This window comes from Myotis myotis, unplaced genomic scaffold (assembly GCF_014108235.1).
Source record: "Myotis myotis isolate mMyoMyo1 unplaced genomic scaffold, mMyoMyo1.p scaffold_m19_p_6, whole genome shotgun sequence".
In the NCBI taxonomy this organism is placed as follows: domain Eukaryota; kingdom Metazoa; phylum Chordata; class Mammalia; order Chiroptera; family Vespertilionidae; genus Myotis; species Myotis myotis.
This window is the reverse complement of record NW_023416368.1, coordinates 83,343,139-83,357,402: the sequence shown is the minus strand read 5'-3', so window position 1 is coordinate 83,357,402 and position 14,264 is coordinate 83,343,139. Positions and strand designations below refer to the sequence as shown.

The 14,264-nt window shown below is 45.4% G+C and overlaps 1 pseudogene; it reads right to left on the bottom strand.

Moving 5' to 3' along the window:
* Window positions 1-243: 243 nt before the first annotated feature.
* LOC118658540 lies at window positions 244-6,690 on the bottom strand (annotated as a pseudogene).
* Window positions 6,691-14,264: the final 7,574 nt, after the last annotated feature.

Here is a 14,264-nt window from a genome sequence, read left to right as displayed (position 1 = left end):
CCCCCACCCACAACAGACGGACCACAGATCTGCATGGCAGCTAGACCACCTCACCACCAGGTCTCAGAGCACAGAGGCAAACCCTAGAGGACCACACAAAAGCCAGACACTCCCTGGTCCCTAAGCACCATCTCCTGAGACCATGACTGTCTCACATACACACACCCACCCACCAACAAGTGTAGTTGCTTGCGAGGATCAACACTATCCGTTATTTTTCAGAATTCATGAAGCCCTGGTTTCTCATTCCATTAGTGTCGACAAGGCGACAGCTGGCTGGAAATCTGCCAAGAGCAGCTGCACCGAGTGGAGAACAGGGCCACGGTGTGGGGACAAAGACCATAGAAGATGCAGGGACATGAGAGGAGGTCAGAGGCCTGGTGATGAGGAAGGGCAAGGAGAGAAGTGAGGAAGCTGGGCCATGGGGTGAAGATGGGCCATGAGGTGAAGGTGGACGGAGGGGTCAAGGTATACCGTGGGTACAGGTTGGGTGTGGCAGAGGGGAGATTGGCAAATGGCTCGGGGAGAAGGTGAACTGCAGGATGAGTTATAGGGTGAATAGCGGGGAGAAGATAGGCAGCTGGCAGAATGTGGGTGTTGGAGAGAAGGTGGCTGCAGGAGGGTCCCCAAAATGGAAGTCAGCACTGGGGTCTGAAACCTGATGCTCCCACAGATCGTTCCATGGAGCCAGGACCTGGACCCTCTCCTACCAGCCAGCCCACCAGGGTAACAATCTCCCTTTCTTCTTCCTCTCAGGGCAAAGGTGTCAGAGGAGGCAGAACCTAAGGGGACAGAGGACCCTGGGGGTGGGCAAAGGGGGAGAAGCCTGTGTCCCCCCCCATCCCCCCCGCCCCGTCACTCTCTCACTGCTTAGAGAGTGGAGGTTGGATGGGACAACAAGAACAGAGGTTGGCAGAGACAGAGAGACACATAGAACAGAAGATACACAGAGAGAAACCCAAAAAGAGCCAGAGAGACCCAGAGAGGGAGAGAGCAAAGACAGGAAGAGAGAGAGAGAGAGTTAGAGACAGGGTGGGAAGCTGTGAGAATGGAAAAAACTCAGAGATAGCATGGGAGAGGAAAGGGACATTGTCCAGAGAAACGGAGCGAGGGGCAGTGATGGGCAGGGGAGCTGGTCTGGTGCAGGGTTCCCGAGGGTCCTCCAGTTCCCTGAACCTTGGCCAGCTCAGCTGAGCTCTACCTGCATGAGGAGCTCACCTCCCAGTGCTGTTTCCCCAGCAAGTCCTATGGAAGCCACATCAGCCTCCTGGTCTGTCCTCCAACTCCTCTGTGGCAGAGGGAGTTACCGCGCTTTCATAAAGGTGACACCCAGCCCCCAGCCCATTGCTCAGGGCTTTTCCTGCAGGGCTGTCCCCTGGATGGCGTCTGCCCAGGGAGCAGATGCTGTGTGTTGGTCCAGTCTCAGGGGCGTCACCAGAGAGCAAACAGCCCCACCAGGAGGGCACATAGGTGGCTGGTCTAGCCACTAGGAGCCCAAAGAGGGGGGTCTGTGCTGGCCAAAGCTATAGCTTCTCATTCAACCCCCCTAGAACCCCTCCAGAAAGATCTGATGTGGGAGAGAAAGGCAGGGGACTCTTTCTCTCCATTCACATGAGGACACTGTCCTGTTTCAAACCCCCTGTGGCTCAAAAGTGCCCCTCAGGTTTTCTCAGGACTTGCCATGGTTCACCTGCTCTGTCCAGCCTGCCCATCAGAGGAATCTGGGACACAGAGGAATTCAGTAACGTGGCCCCAGGATGAGTTTTCTCAGTGGACATCTGCAGAGGAAGGTCCTGATGGGAGGGTTCCGTGGATGTGTTGGGGGAACTCTGGAAGAGGTAGAGTGACATTTTCAGAGCTTGTAGGAAGGATTCTGCATGTGGTTCAGGTAAATAGACTAGGGTTAGGATGGGGTCTGGAAATGGAGAAGAGCCTCCTGCACACATCCTGGCCCTATTTGAGGAAGTTTGACCCTGTGGTGAGGTTGGAAGGGTCTGGCTTCGGCACAGCGGCACCTAGTGGGCTCTCTGTGAAACTGCTCCCTCCTTTATGGTTTTATTCAACAGCGTGAATATTTTTAAAATTTTATATTCTTCTTTAGGAATAATCGTGAAAGATAGTGAAATTTTGGTTAATGTCTGATATAATAATATTTTATGTAAATAAATGTTCAGTAACTATGTGAATTTTAATGAAACTGAAATACTATCTACAAACAGTATAATTTGGGAAACCACTAAGTCATACCACTGATGGTATTTTCTTGATTCATTCTTTAATGTTAAAGCAAGGAACATTTTATAAGGAATAAATTTTTCACACTTTGTCTTACAATTTTATTTCTCAATTATAGTTTAGTAAAGCTGAAAAATAAGAAAATGTTTTAATTTAAAACTATTCACATTCAGCACTATAGTTCAAATACGAACTAATGTTTTCACTTGCCAGTGAAAACAATTGTATCTCAGAGTTTGCACTGCTTTACTGTTTTTAAGAGGGCAAAATGTCTTTTTTTTTTACTTCTCAATTACAGTTGACATTCAACATCACTATTAGTTTCATGTGTACAGCATAGTGTCCAGACAATTATATAACTTATGAATGCTCACCATGATAAATCTAGTTCCCATCTGACACCACATATAGTTATTACAATATTATTGACTATATTTCCTATGCTGTAGTCTATATCATGTGTCTATGTTGTAACTGCCCATCTGTACTTGTCTATCCCATCACCTTTTTCACTGAGTCCCCCAAAGGCCCACTCATCTGACAATCCTCAGTTTGGTCTCTGTAAGTCTGTCTGTTTTCTTTGTTTATTTGTTCTCCATTTTTTATTACATCTGGTTTATTGGGGAAAACTGCAACTGCTTATTCTGCGACTTGCAAAATAATTTGCTGTAGCGAATGAATTGGTTTTCGTTATGTTCCTACAAATGGTTAAAAAATAACCCATGTGATATATACTTACCATTCAAAGAGCTCACACCCCTGAATTCTCCTTTTGGGTATTTTACACCAGATATTTTAAGTGTTTACCAAGGAAGGCCAGGTGGTTTTTTAAAATATATTTTTATTGATTTCAGAGAGGCGGGGAGAGTCAGAGACATCAATGATGAGAGAGAGTTATTGATGGGCTGCCTCCTGTACACCCCCTACTGGGGATCGAGCCCACAACCCAGGCATGTGCCCTTGACCAGAATCAAACCCGGGACCCTTCAGTCCGCATGGAGGCAGGTTTTTTAACTACATTTAAGTTTTTGCTTGTAGTTGCAATCTTTTAGAAGTTTGGTCTACATGATTAGAGATAAAAACTCAAGCCATTTCTTCTCCTTGGGTTGTTTTAATGTTACTTTTGTGATAGAAATGGCCTTCCTAATGCTTTACTGCACAAGGTAATCATATCTACCAGTCACAATGAATTAAATCCAGTCCATCTTTCAACTGAATCTGCTCTGGTCCTGAACGTATAGGCACAAAACAGTACAGATTAATATATCATTTCCCCACACCCCAACCCTACAAAACGCTTTAAAATAGAATTTTTTTTTTTTTTTTTAGCATTTCCTTACTCAAGAAGACCTTACTACTACAACAGGTTTTGGTAATAGAATAATACTTTCCTAAGTGACATATCAAGTTAACGTGAAGCTCAGCAAAATATTAATTATGCAGGGTGTTAATTAGAAATTCTCACAAAGGACAGGCATTTAGTAAAAGGCGAAAGATTTATACGGTCTGAAGAGAAACCAGAGCATAGGACATGCATTTAGAAAACCATTTTGCTTCCGTAAGCAGCTGAAGGCTGAAAAGATATTTATTTTTTTGCATTTCTCTTAGAATGTTTGGCCACTGACAATTTTTACCAATATTTCCCTCCTCTCCTTTTTCCTTACGAGAGCCAGTCCATTTAATCGGGGGGAAACAGACACTTGCTCAGGTCACTTAAATCTTTGACGCCTTCTCATTTTTGCCTTATAAAATGGGAAGTGTCATATTCTTTTACAAATGCAGTATAAATGGTATAGATAGGTATTAAGGAAATAATTGGCACATTAATTAGTTAAAAGAGGTAGGTTTTGTTTAATTCTATAAAACATATAAAAATGAATCTGAAACTATAACACCATTTAAGAAATATTTTCTCCAGATTTATTTTAGCACCTTGACTCGGCTTGATTTGAACACTGCTCCCCCCTCCCATGCGGTCCAGTGTGCTGGGGAAACCGTTTCTTCCGGCAGCAGGAACCCATCCTCACCTCAGACAGGCGTGGAAGCACCTTGGCATCGCCCAGGAGGTCACCTTCGTGGTTGGAGAGGCACCAGAAAAAGCGGACACAACCGATGCAGATAATCGTGGCCGCCCGCCCGCAGCCCCAGGGCCAGTTATAGCTGTGGCTGCAGGGCTGCAATGAAGCCGGACGGACTGCGGGTGCTTCTCAGGGCAGGTGACCGAGGAGGGGATCCGGAACGCGGCAGCCAGGGCCAGAGGGCCTCCGATCGCTCTCCGGAGGACAAGCATTCGGGTCCGCGGAGGGCAAAGAGGAGAGGGTGAAGCAGGTCACCAGGACGATGAAGCCGCAGAAGAGCGGGGCTGGCGGCTGCCCTCCCCCACGCATCGTCCCCGAGGCTCTCATAGCCATCCATGGAGGACCCGCTTCCGGCCCTTGCGGAAGCATCGCCATCACAGCGGGGACGTCGGGATGTGGTCACTCCACCGCAGCCGGCCACGGCTGGCCAGCGCCAGGAGGCAAGCCGGGGCCGCGACTTCGGAGGCCGCCACGTCGACGTCCGAGGCCGCCACGTCGACGTCCGAGGCCGCCACGTCGACGTCCGAGGCCGCCACGTCGACGTCCGAGGCCGCCACGTCGACGTCCGAGGCTACCACGTCACGTGGACGTGGGACCCGGGCATAGCGCCATGATTATGACGCAGAACAGGAGCAGGGCGGGACCACAGGCCAGGCCAGGCCCAAGAGCAGCCTCTGTGCAGTGGAGACATAAGAGCGAGAAAGAGAGAGAGAGAGGGGAGGCCAGCGGGGCGCTGCCTGCGGAGAGTGGCTGGTGAGCTGAGCGTGGCGGTGAGATGGAAGGGAAGAGGCGGCCTGGGCTCGGCCCGGCCACACCTAGAGTCGGGTGAGCTCGCCTGTCTTCGTTTGTCTGACTTATTTCGCTTGGCATAATACTATCTAGGTCTAGGTCCATCCATGTTGCAAATGATAATCTTTTACTTTTTCTTGCTCAGTAATATTCCAGTGAATATATGTTCCACATATTCTCTATCCAATTGCCTATTTATGGGCATATTGCTTTTGTTTGTTTTGGGTTTGTGATTTTTATTTTTTATATTTTTATTTTTAATATATTTTTATTGATTTTTTACAGAAAGGAAGGGAGAGGGATAGAGAGTTAGAAACATCGATGAGAGAGAAACATCGATCAGCTGCCTCCTGCACACCTCCTACTGGGGATGTGCCCGCAACCAAGGTACATGCCCTTGACCGGAATCGAACCTGGGACCCTTCAGTCCGCAGGCCAACACTCTATCCAGTGAGCCAAACCAGTTAGGGCGATTTTTATTTTTATTTTGGTGTTGAATCGTATGAGTTCTTTGTAAATTTTGCATATTGACCCCTTATCGGATGTTTCATTGGTGAGTATGCTCTTCCATTCAACATTTGTCTTTTTGTTTTGTCGATGGCTTACTTTGCCATGCAAAACCTTTTTAGTTTGAGAGATATTGTTCCTTCTGTTTATTTTTTCCTTTGTTTCCCCTGTCCAAGGGGGCACATCCAAGAAAATATTGCTAAGAGTGTTGTCAGAGAGTTTACCACCTATGTTTTCTTCTAAGAGTTTTGTGGGTGGGGGTTATACATTTAAGTCTTTAATCCATTTTGAGTTTATTCTTGTCTATGGTGGTCTAGTTTTTGTTTCTTTGTGGGGTTTTTTTTTGCATGTATCTGTCCAGTTTTCCCAACACCATTTATTGAATAGACTGCCTTTACCCCATTGTGTATTCTTGCCTCCTTTTCCTAGATTAATTGACCATATTGGTGTGGGGTTATTTCTGGCCTCTCCATTCTGTTCGATTAATCTATGTCTGTTTTTATGCTAGTACAATGCTCTTTTCATTACTATAGCCTTGTAGTATAGTTTGATATCGGTAGCAGAATACCTCCAACTTTGTTATTTTTTCTCAAGATTGCATTGACTATTAGAGGTCTTTTGCGGTCCTGTATAAATTTTAGGATTATTTTTCCTAATTCTGTGAAAAATGCCATTGGTATTTTGATAGGAATTTCATTGAATTTATAGATTGCTTTGGGTGCTATGGCCATTTTAACAATGTTAATTCTTCCTATCCAGGAGCTTCCATTTGTTTGTATTGTCTTCAATATCTTATAATTTTCCAAATACGGGTTTTTGGGGTTTTTTGAGGTCCTTGGTTATATTTATTCCTAAGTATTTTATTTTATTGTTTGATGCAATTATAAATGGGATTGTTTTCCTAATTCTCTTTGTGATGGGTCATTATTGGTGTATAAAATTCTGTCAGTTTCTAAGTAGTGATTTTGTATTCTCCTGAACTTTAGTGGCTACACCAGTCTGCATTCCCACCAACAGTGTACTAGGGTTCCCTTTTCTTAACATTCTCACCCGCACTTGTCAATTTGTTGATGGTAGCCATTCTGACAGGTGTAAGATGATACCTCATTATAGTTTTTCTTTTTTGTTATTGTTGATTTCATAGAGGAAAGGAGAGGGAGAGAGAAATAGAAACATCAATGATGAATGATAATCATTGATTGGCTGCCTTCTGCATGCCCCATACTGGGGATCGAGCCTGCAACCGGGGCATGTGCCCTGACTGGCAATCTAACTGTGACCCTCTGGTTCATAGGTCAACTCTCAACCATTGAACCACACTGGCTGGGCCTTCATTGTAGTTTTAATTTGCATCTCTCTGTTGATTAATGACTTTGAGGGTTTTTTCATATGTCTCTTGGCCATCTGTGTGACCTCTTTGGAGGAGTGTCTATTTGCCATTTTTTAAATTGGATTGTCTTCCTTGTGTACACCATATGTAAGAATAAACTCAAAATGGATAAAAATCTTAAATGTAAGTCATCCTATATAATAAAGAGGTGATATGCAAATTAACCCTGACACCACAATGCTGTCACAAGATGGTGGTGTGCACAGTGGGGGCAGGGCAGCAGGGGCAGGGCGGCTGCCTGGGTTCCTGGGTCTGCGGTCGGGGGGGCCGGCGTCCACTTTGCGAGGCTTCTGCCGAGGTTTCCATGGCCCCGGAGGCAGGGCATGGGGTGTCATGCCAGGACTTGGAGCCATCCCACGGCCCGCCAGCCAGGCGGGGTGGGACTATGGGACGTGGGGACTCGGACCTGAGGAACAGAGCCTGGAACAGTGGGAAGGAGCACAGGCGCCGTCCCTGTGGGTAGGGGTGTGGCCTTGGCCTAGCCCAGAGATTGCGGGAGGGGTAAACTCAGGCACAGGAATTACTAGAGTTAAAAGCAGGGACATGGGCACAAGGGACAGATGTGGAGTCAGCAGAATGAGGGTGAACACTAGTAGAGAGGTGGGGCCACGGAGTAGTGTACCAAGGCCTACCCTGAACGTGAGGGGCGCTCGGTCCGTAGGGCGTAGCTTTGCTGCCCTCAGAGGCATCGTGGAGAAAGTCCGGCAGTGGTTCTCAACCTTCCTAATGCCGCGACCCTTTAATACAGTTCCTCATGTTGTGGTGACCCCCAATTTCATTGTTACGAATTGAACATAATTAAAGCATAGTGATTAATCACAAAGCAACATGTAATTATGTATGTTTTCCGATGGTCTTAGGCGACCCCTATGAAAGGGCCATTTGACCCCCAAAGGGGTCGCTACCCACAGGTTTGAGAACTGCTGTCAGCTAGGAGGAGGTTTGAACCCAGGTGGAGGGCAGGGGCGGGGCCAGGTTAGCGCACAGGGGATGGATGGTGGAAGAGGCTCTGAGCAAAGCCGAGGTGCCCTTAGGGGGCGTGGCCAGGGCGTGGCTTAAGGCGTTGTTGGGCTGACCGGGCTTAATGTGAATAATCGAAATGACGTGACCGGAGTGAGGGGCATAGTGATGCTTAAGGGGGTGTAGCCAAGATGACTGGCCGCAAGAACCTCATCCTAGTAGCAAGTGCAGGGGTTTGTGCTCAGAGCATTCAGGTAAGGTCCCATGGCGCGGGTGGGATGGGGGTGGGTGGGGGTTGTCCCTGGGCTCGCGCGATTTCGCGTGACAGGTCACTAGTGAAACCATAAAAATCTTAGAAGAAACAATAGGCAGCAAAATCTCAGTCATCTGCCATAGCAATATGTTTGCCAATACATTTCCTAGGGCACGGGAAACAAAGGAGAAAATAAACAAATGAGACTCATCAAAATAAAAAGCTTCTGCATAGCAAAAGAAATTATCAACAAAATGAAAATGGAGCCCACTACATGGGAGAACTTATTTGCCAATGATACATCTGATAGGGAGTTAATTTACAAAATATATAAAGAACTCACACAACTTAACAAGATTCCCTGTTTATTATTAATCTTTGCCATTTCAATTATGATGTGTATTAGTGTGGGCTTCTTTGGTTCATTTTTGGGACTCTTTGTGCTTCCTGGGTATAGGAATTCTATTCAGCTAATCTTCAGGTGGCTCTCAATGATGGTTCTATAATTTAGTCATAATTTTAAAAACATTAAATTAATTGGAATGACATTGGGTTGAGAGAGTAACAAGTTTGGCATTTGAATGACAGAAATTTGAAAAGAAACCTCAAGATAGTCCTGTCACTATTTTCTCAATTTCTGGCACCACTAAGAGTTTTTTTTGGTATATCTCAATCTGTATTCCCAGAAGGATCAGTCTAGTCCTACCAGGTTGGATTTACTCTGATTCAGAATCCATTTAGCACTCAACAAATATTTACAGGAATACCTCAGAGATAGGATGGGTTAAATTTAAGACACTTGCACTGAAGCAACTATTGCAATAGAAAGAAGCACATGAATTTTTTAGTTTCCTAGTGCATATAAAAGTTATGTGTACACTATACTGTGGTCTGTTAAGTGTGCAATAACATTATGCCTAAAAATGTACATATTAATTGAAAATATTTTAATGCTAAAAAATGCTAACCATATATGAGCCTTCAGCTAATCATAAACATTTTGCTGGTGGTTGCCACAAACCTTCAATTTGTAGAACAAAACAAAACACAATATCTGCAAAATGCAATAAAGCAAAGCACAACAAAACACGGTATGTCTGTATTGAGTACATCTCTGGGTTTGATATAGATGCTAGCCATAGTGTGGTGAGCAGGAGAAATGTGATACCTATAGTTGGGAAGATCCCTGTAGGTGAGTGAGTGTAGGAGAAGACACTGGACATGTAATTATAATAGAAATATGAACATGAGGGAAAAGATATAATAGGAACCTCCTGGCAAAGTCTGAAGGTCATCTTCAAGGATAAATGGTATTTTCGAGGCAAATACAAGGAGTAAGAGTGTCTCAGACAAAGAAACAGTATGTGAAATGTCAGAGAGCAAGAGAAAGAGAGTGAAGAATGCATTTGTGAAGTGGAAAATCCAGTTATGGTGACTGACTTGGGAAATGCCACATGAAAAAGAACTTTAGAATCAACCCAAGAGTTCTGTCTTTCCAATAACGACCAGGCCATTAATTTGACTTTCAGAAACAAAAGTCAGGGAGGATGTGAATGAGATATATGTTCCCCCTCCCCCCTCAGTCCTATCTTGTCTTCTGGGGAGGTGGGATGGAGTGTGCTAGGGAAAAGTTGTGGAAGGCACAGGGAGAAAGAGGTTCAGACCATGCACTAAGAAACGGAGGAACCACTACCTGATGGCACATAACTTCATAGGCAAGGATAGGAAGGGTGATACCAATCTACTGAGTCATGATTCTCTAAATCAGAGGGAAGCTGAGGCACGTCTCAATCACTACATATTTGTGTGGGATGCATTTAAGTAGTAGCACTGCTTATGACAGAAATGAGTGCTATTCATTATGAGTACATCTTGTGCCACACGCTATATTATGTTTCTTTGCACTAGTTTCATTTCCTTATTCTGAAGTCCCCATGAAGGCAATCCTCTATAATAAAAGGCCAGTGACCATAACGATCGGAACGACCGCTCGACCAGTTGCTATGAGGTGCATTGACCACCTCTCATCCCCCCCCCCCAACCTGCCCGCAGGCTCTGTTCACAGCATGGTGAACGGGGAACCACGGGGAACGGGGTGGGTGGCAGTGGGGAGGGACTGGGGACTGGCGAGCTGGGCAGAAGATGGCCCTGATCGCAGCCTAGGCCTAGGGACCCTACCCGTGCATGATTTCGTGTGCTGGGCCTCTAGTCTATAGTAATAAAAGCATAATATGCTAATTAGACCAGACATCCTCCCAGATGTCCTTCTGGACAACCTTCCGACAAAGCCAGGGCTGCGAGGGAAGTCTGGGTCCCAGGTGCCAGAAGGAAGCTGGTGCCGGCAGCCAGGGGAAGGAAGGCCTACTCTTGCACAAATTTCATGCATTGGGTCTCTAGAAAATTATACTTATGTCTATTGTGAAGTAATCCTCATCCTCATACGGATATTTACAACTAAAATGGAAAGTGCAGTGACTTTAAATAGGGTCAGAAATTTTCAAATGGTGCTAAGGAAGTGACATCATCTTAAGCAGAAAGACTGTGAATAATCATACATTTAATTTCCTTATGTTATTTTCCTTCCAAGGAGGATTAAATTAGATTTTCTCAGTTGACCAAAGAGACCTTCAGATCTTGCCCTATTGTAGGTTGAAAAAAAATAAAGCTTTCTAGTAGATATTATGGTGAACAAAACCCAGGATTTAAGAATAGTAGGGTTTGCCATGGGGTAACTACCCCCAATTCTGGTAAGGGATTTTTTTAATAACCAAAAATTGGGTGAAACCTGACCACAACTCTCTTTCCTGATAAGTTCCCTATTCTCATGCCATGTGCTGATGAAAAGAGCTGGAATATCCATAGTCTTGGAAATTATTAGAATTTAGGGGCTCATTGAATTTTGTAGAAACTTTCTCTCTTTATTCAGCTTAAGCTGAAGCACTTTTTTAGCTCCCTTCCTCCACTATACAATGAGAGATGCTTTAACACCAAGAAAAGTTTCAGGATTCTGTCAGCCAAACTACCTCTGTCTTGTTTTGTGTTTAGAAGTTAAGGCCACAACTTCAGGGGAGGGAACAGTATGCTGCAAGGAGGGAACTGCACAAGCAAAGTCAGGAACAATTCAGCATCCAAATAAGTTTTAAGGAGTTTTCTGGGGAGGTGATTTTTTAAAAAATGTTTTACTTGGTCCCTTCTCAATCTTGGATCCAAATTCTATAAGCATTATAAACCCAGCATATAACTTGGCTTAAAACAACCAGCAGCTATTATCTCATACATCCGTCGGTTGGAAACCGGGGATGGCTCGGTCAGATGACTGGCTTACAGCCTCCCATCAGGTTAACATCAGGATGTCAGCAGAGACTGTGATCATCCCGAGTCTTGATTGGGACTAGGAGCTCTGTTTCCAACTTCACTTTGAGCTGATCAAAGACAACAGTTCCTGGACATCTGGGCCTCTTCAGGGGATGGGGAAAAGGGAGAAACAGAGATATACACAGAGAGAAAGACAAAGAAAGAGAGAGAGAGTGGGGGGGGGGGGGGAGAGGAGGGAGGGAAAGAGAGGATGGAAGAAGAGATGAGTGAAAATGAGATGGATGAGGGTGAAAATAAGATAAAAGCCATATTCTTTATAACTAAATTTCAGAATGACATTTTTTGTTGTATTCCATTTGTTGGAAGCAAGTCACACATCAGAGGAGACAGCAATACACAGAAATAAATACTAGTGGGGAGAAATATTTGGGATCTTAGAGGCTGCCTGACACACCAACATCCTCTTAGCTGCCATCTTTTCAGGCGGATGGACCCCTCATGTCATGGGAGGTGGAGGGTGTTCTCAGAGCTGGACATTGGTGCTCCTCTGGACATGCTGAGTTCATGCAGTTCTGAATTGAGACACACGAGGGCAGCAGAAACACGGAGCTAGGACAATCTCTCCCTCAAATGCTTTGAATAGAAGTTTTCAGGGAGCTTTTCTGTACCAGGCATGGACCTTCTGTGAATCTTGGTTCCTTACCCAACCCCACCGCACCCCACCTCAGCCTCTTTACCATGCAGGAGTCACAAACCCACACTTCCTAAGGGATTTCTTAGTTTTGGCACATTAGGAAAGTGGCCTCAGGTGTTCCATCCATCCCACCTCCTGGATTCACTGAATCTCTGCCCCTTGTTTTCACCCCAACTGGGACCGGGGAAACCGGAGTTCCAGGTGGTGAAGTTCCACAGAGCCCTTGTTATCTCAGAGATGAGGAGAGAGACAGAGGTGGGAGGGGGGAGAGAGGAAAACCAACAATGATAAACATTTATGGAGTCTCAAGTCCAGAGGTGGCCTTGGGACAAGGTAGGATGTAGTATCTACTTCCTCCAAGGGGGAGGACCAAGGCAGGGCTTGGAAAGGAAGGCCAAGGAGAAGGTGGAGAGACAGTGTTGATAGAGCAATAGGGTGTTGAGGACATTTAACATTCCCTTCCAAATATTCACAGGGCACCGGTGATGTTCCTGACAAGTCTGTGCCTGGGAATACAATGGTGAATATGGATGAGTACTTCATTTCTTTACATGACCTAAAAATATTTCATTATATATTGGATATCTGTGCAGAAATACCACATTTTGCTTATCCATTCCTCAGTTGATGTTAGTGAATAATGCTGCTGTGAACATTCATGTACAAGTTTCTGTACAGACAGGACTGTAGTTTTTTATTTCTTTTTAAAAAAATATATATTTTATTGATTTTTTTACAGAGAGGAAGGGAGAGGGATAGATAATTAGAAACATTGATGCGAGAGAGAGAAACATCAATCAGCTGCCTCCTGCACAGCCCCCACTGGGGATGTTGCCCGCAACCAAGGTACATGCCCTTGACCGGAATCGAACCTGGGATCCTTCAGTCCGCAGGCCGACGCTCCATCCACTGAGCCAAACTGGCTAGGGCAGGACTGTAGTTTTTAAAAAAATTATTTTTACTGGGGTATAATTGACTTATATTAGTTTCAAGGGTACAACATAATGATTTAATACTTGTATATATTGTGAAATGATCACCACAATAAGTCTAGTTAGCATCCTTCTCCATATTTACAGAATATTTTTCTTGGATGAGAACTTTTAAGATCTACTCTCAGCAACTTTCAGATATCCAATATAGTATTATTAACTGTAGTCACCATGCTGTACATAGGATTGTAGTTTTAAAGTAGTTAGGAAAGGCCTCACTGAAAAGGTGGCATTTAATTAAAGACCTTAAGAAGGTGAAGAAGGGAGCCATATGGATGGGCACAGGGGACAGCCAGTGCAAAGGCCGAGTTGAGGGCAGGCTGGCATGTTCAAGGAATCGCTCTGAGAATTGAGACTAACCCATATTGAGCAGAGCTAAATAATGGGCAGTTTTCTTATTGTTAGGCACTTGGAGCAGTTCCAAGAGGTGATGCAGGCCGGGCACAGAGAATTCCGAAGCTGTGGGAGGGTTGGGGAGCAGAGGAGTGAAGAACAACGAAATCAGGGGAGGTCCAGTCAGCAGCAATGGGAGTGTGAGTGGAAGGATGGAGGTGTATCCTGGGGTCAGAGCCAGCCAGGTGGAGATGGTGTCACCAGTGACAGGACAGACCTAAGCTTTAGAAAGTGAAACTGGGTCTGCAGTGGCCTAAGACTTCCCCTGGGGGTTGCAATCCATCCACTCCCCCTCCTCCCCCTCAAAGTGTCCTGTAGCAGTTTAGGCTTGAGCTGAAAAGGCCAGCTCCCTGAGAGCCACGCCCCCCTCCTGGAAGAATGCAGGGCTCAGGTATCAGGAACTAGGTAAGGAACTAGGTAAGTATTTTCCAATGACATCAAATTTCCCAGATCAGCCTGCCCTCTTTGAGGGAGGGACCCCAGAGTCTGTCCTATTCATTTCTTTGTCCCCAGTACCCACAAAGACCTAGAGAAGGGTCAGTGATCCCTGTGGCCAGGCCTTTTTTCTCACAGCCTGGGGTCAGGGAAGGGGCTGGTTTTCCCAGAGGGTCCATGGATGAGTCTGAACTATCAGGAGAGAGTCAGGTGTCAGCAAACA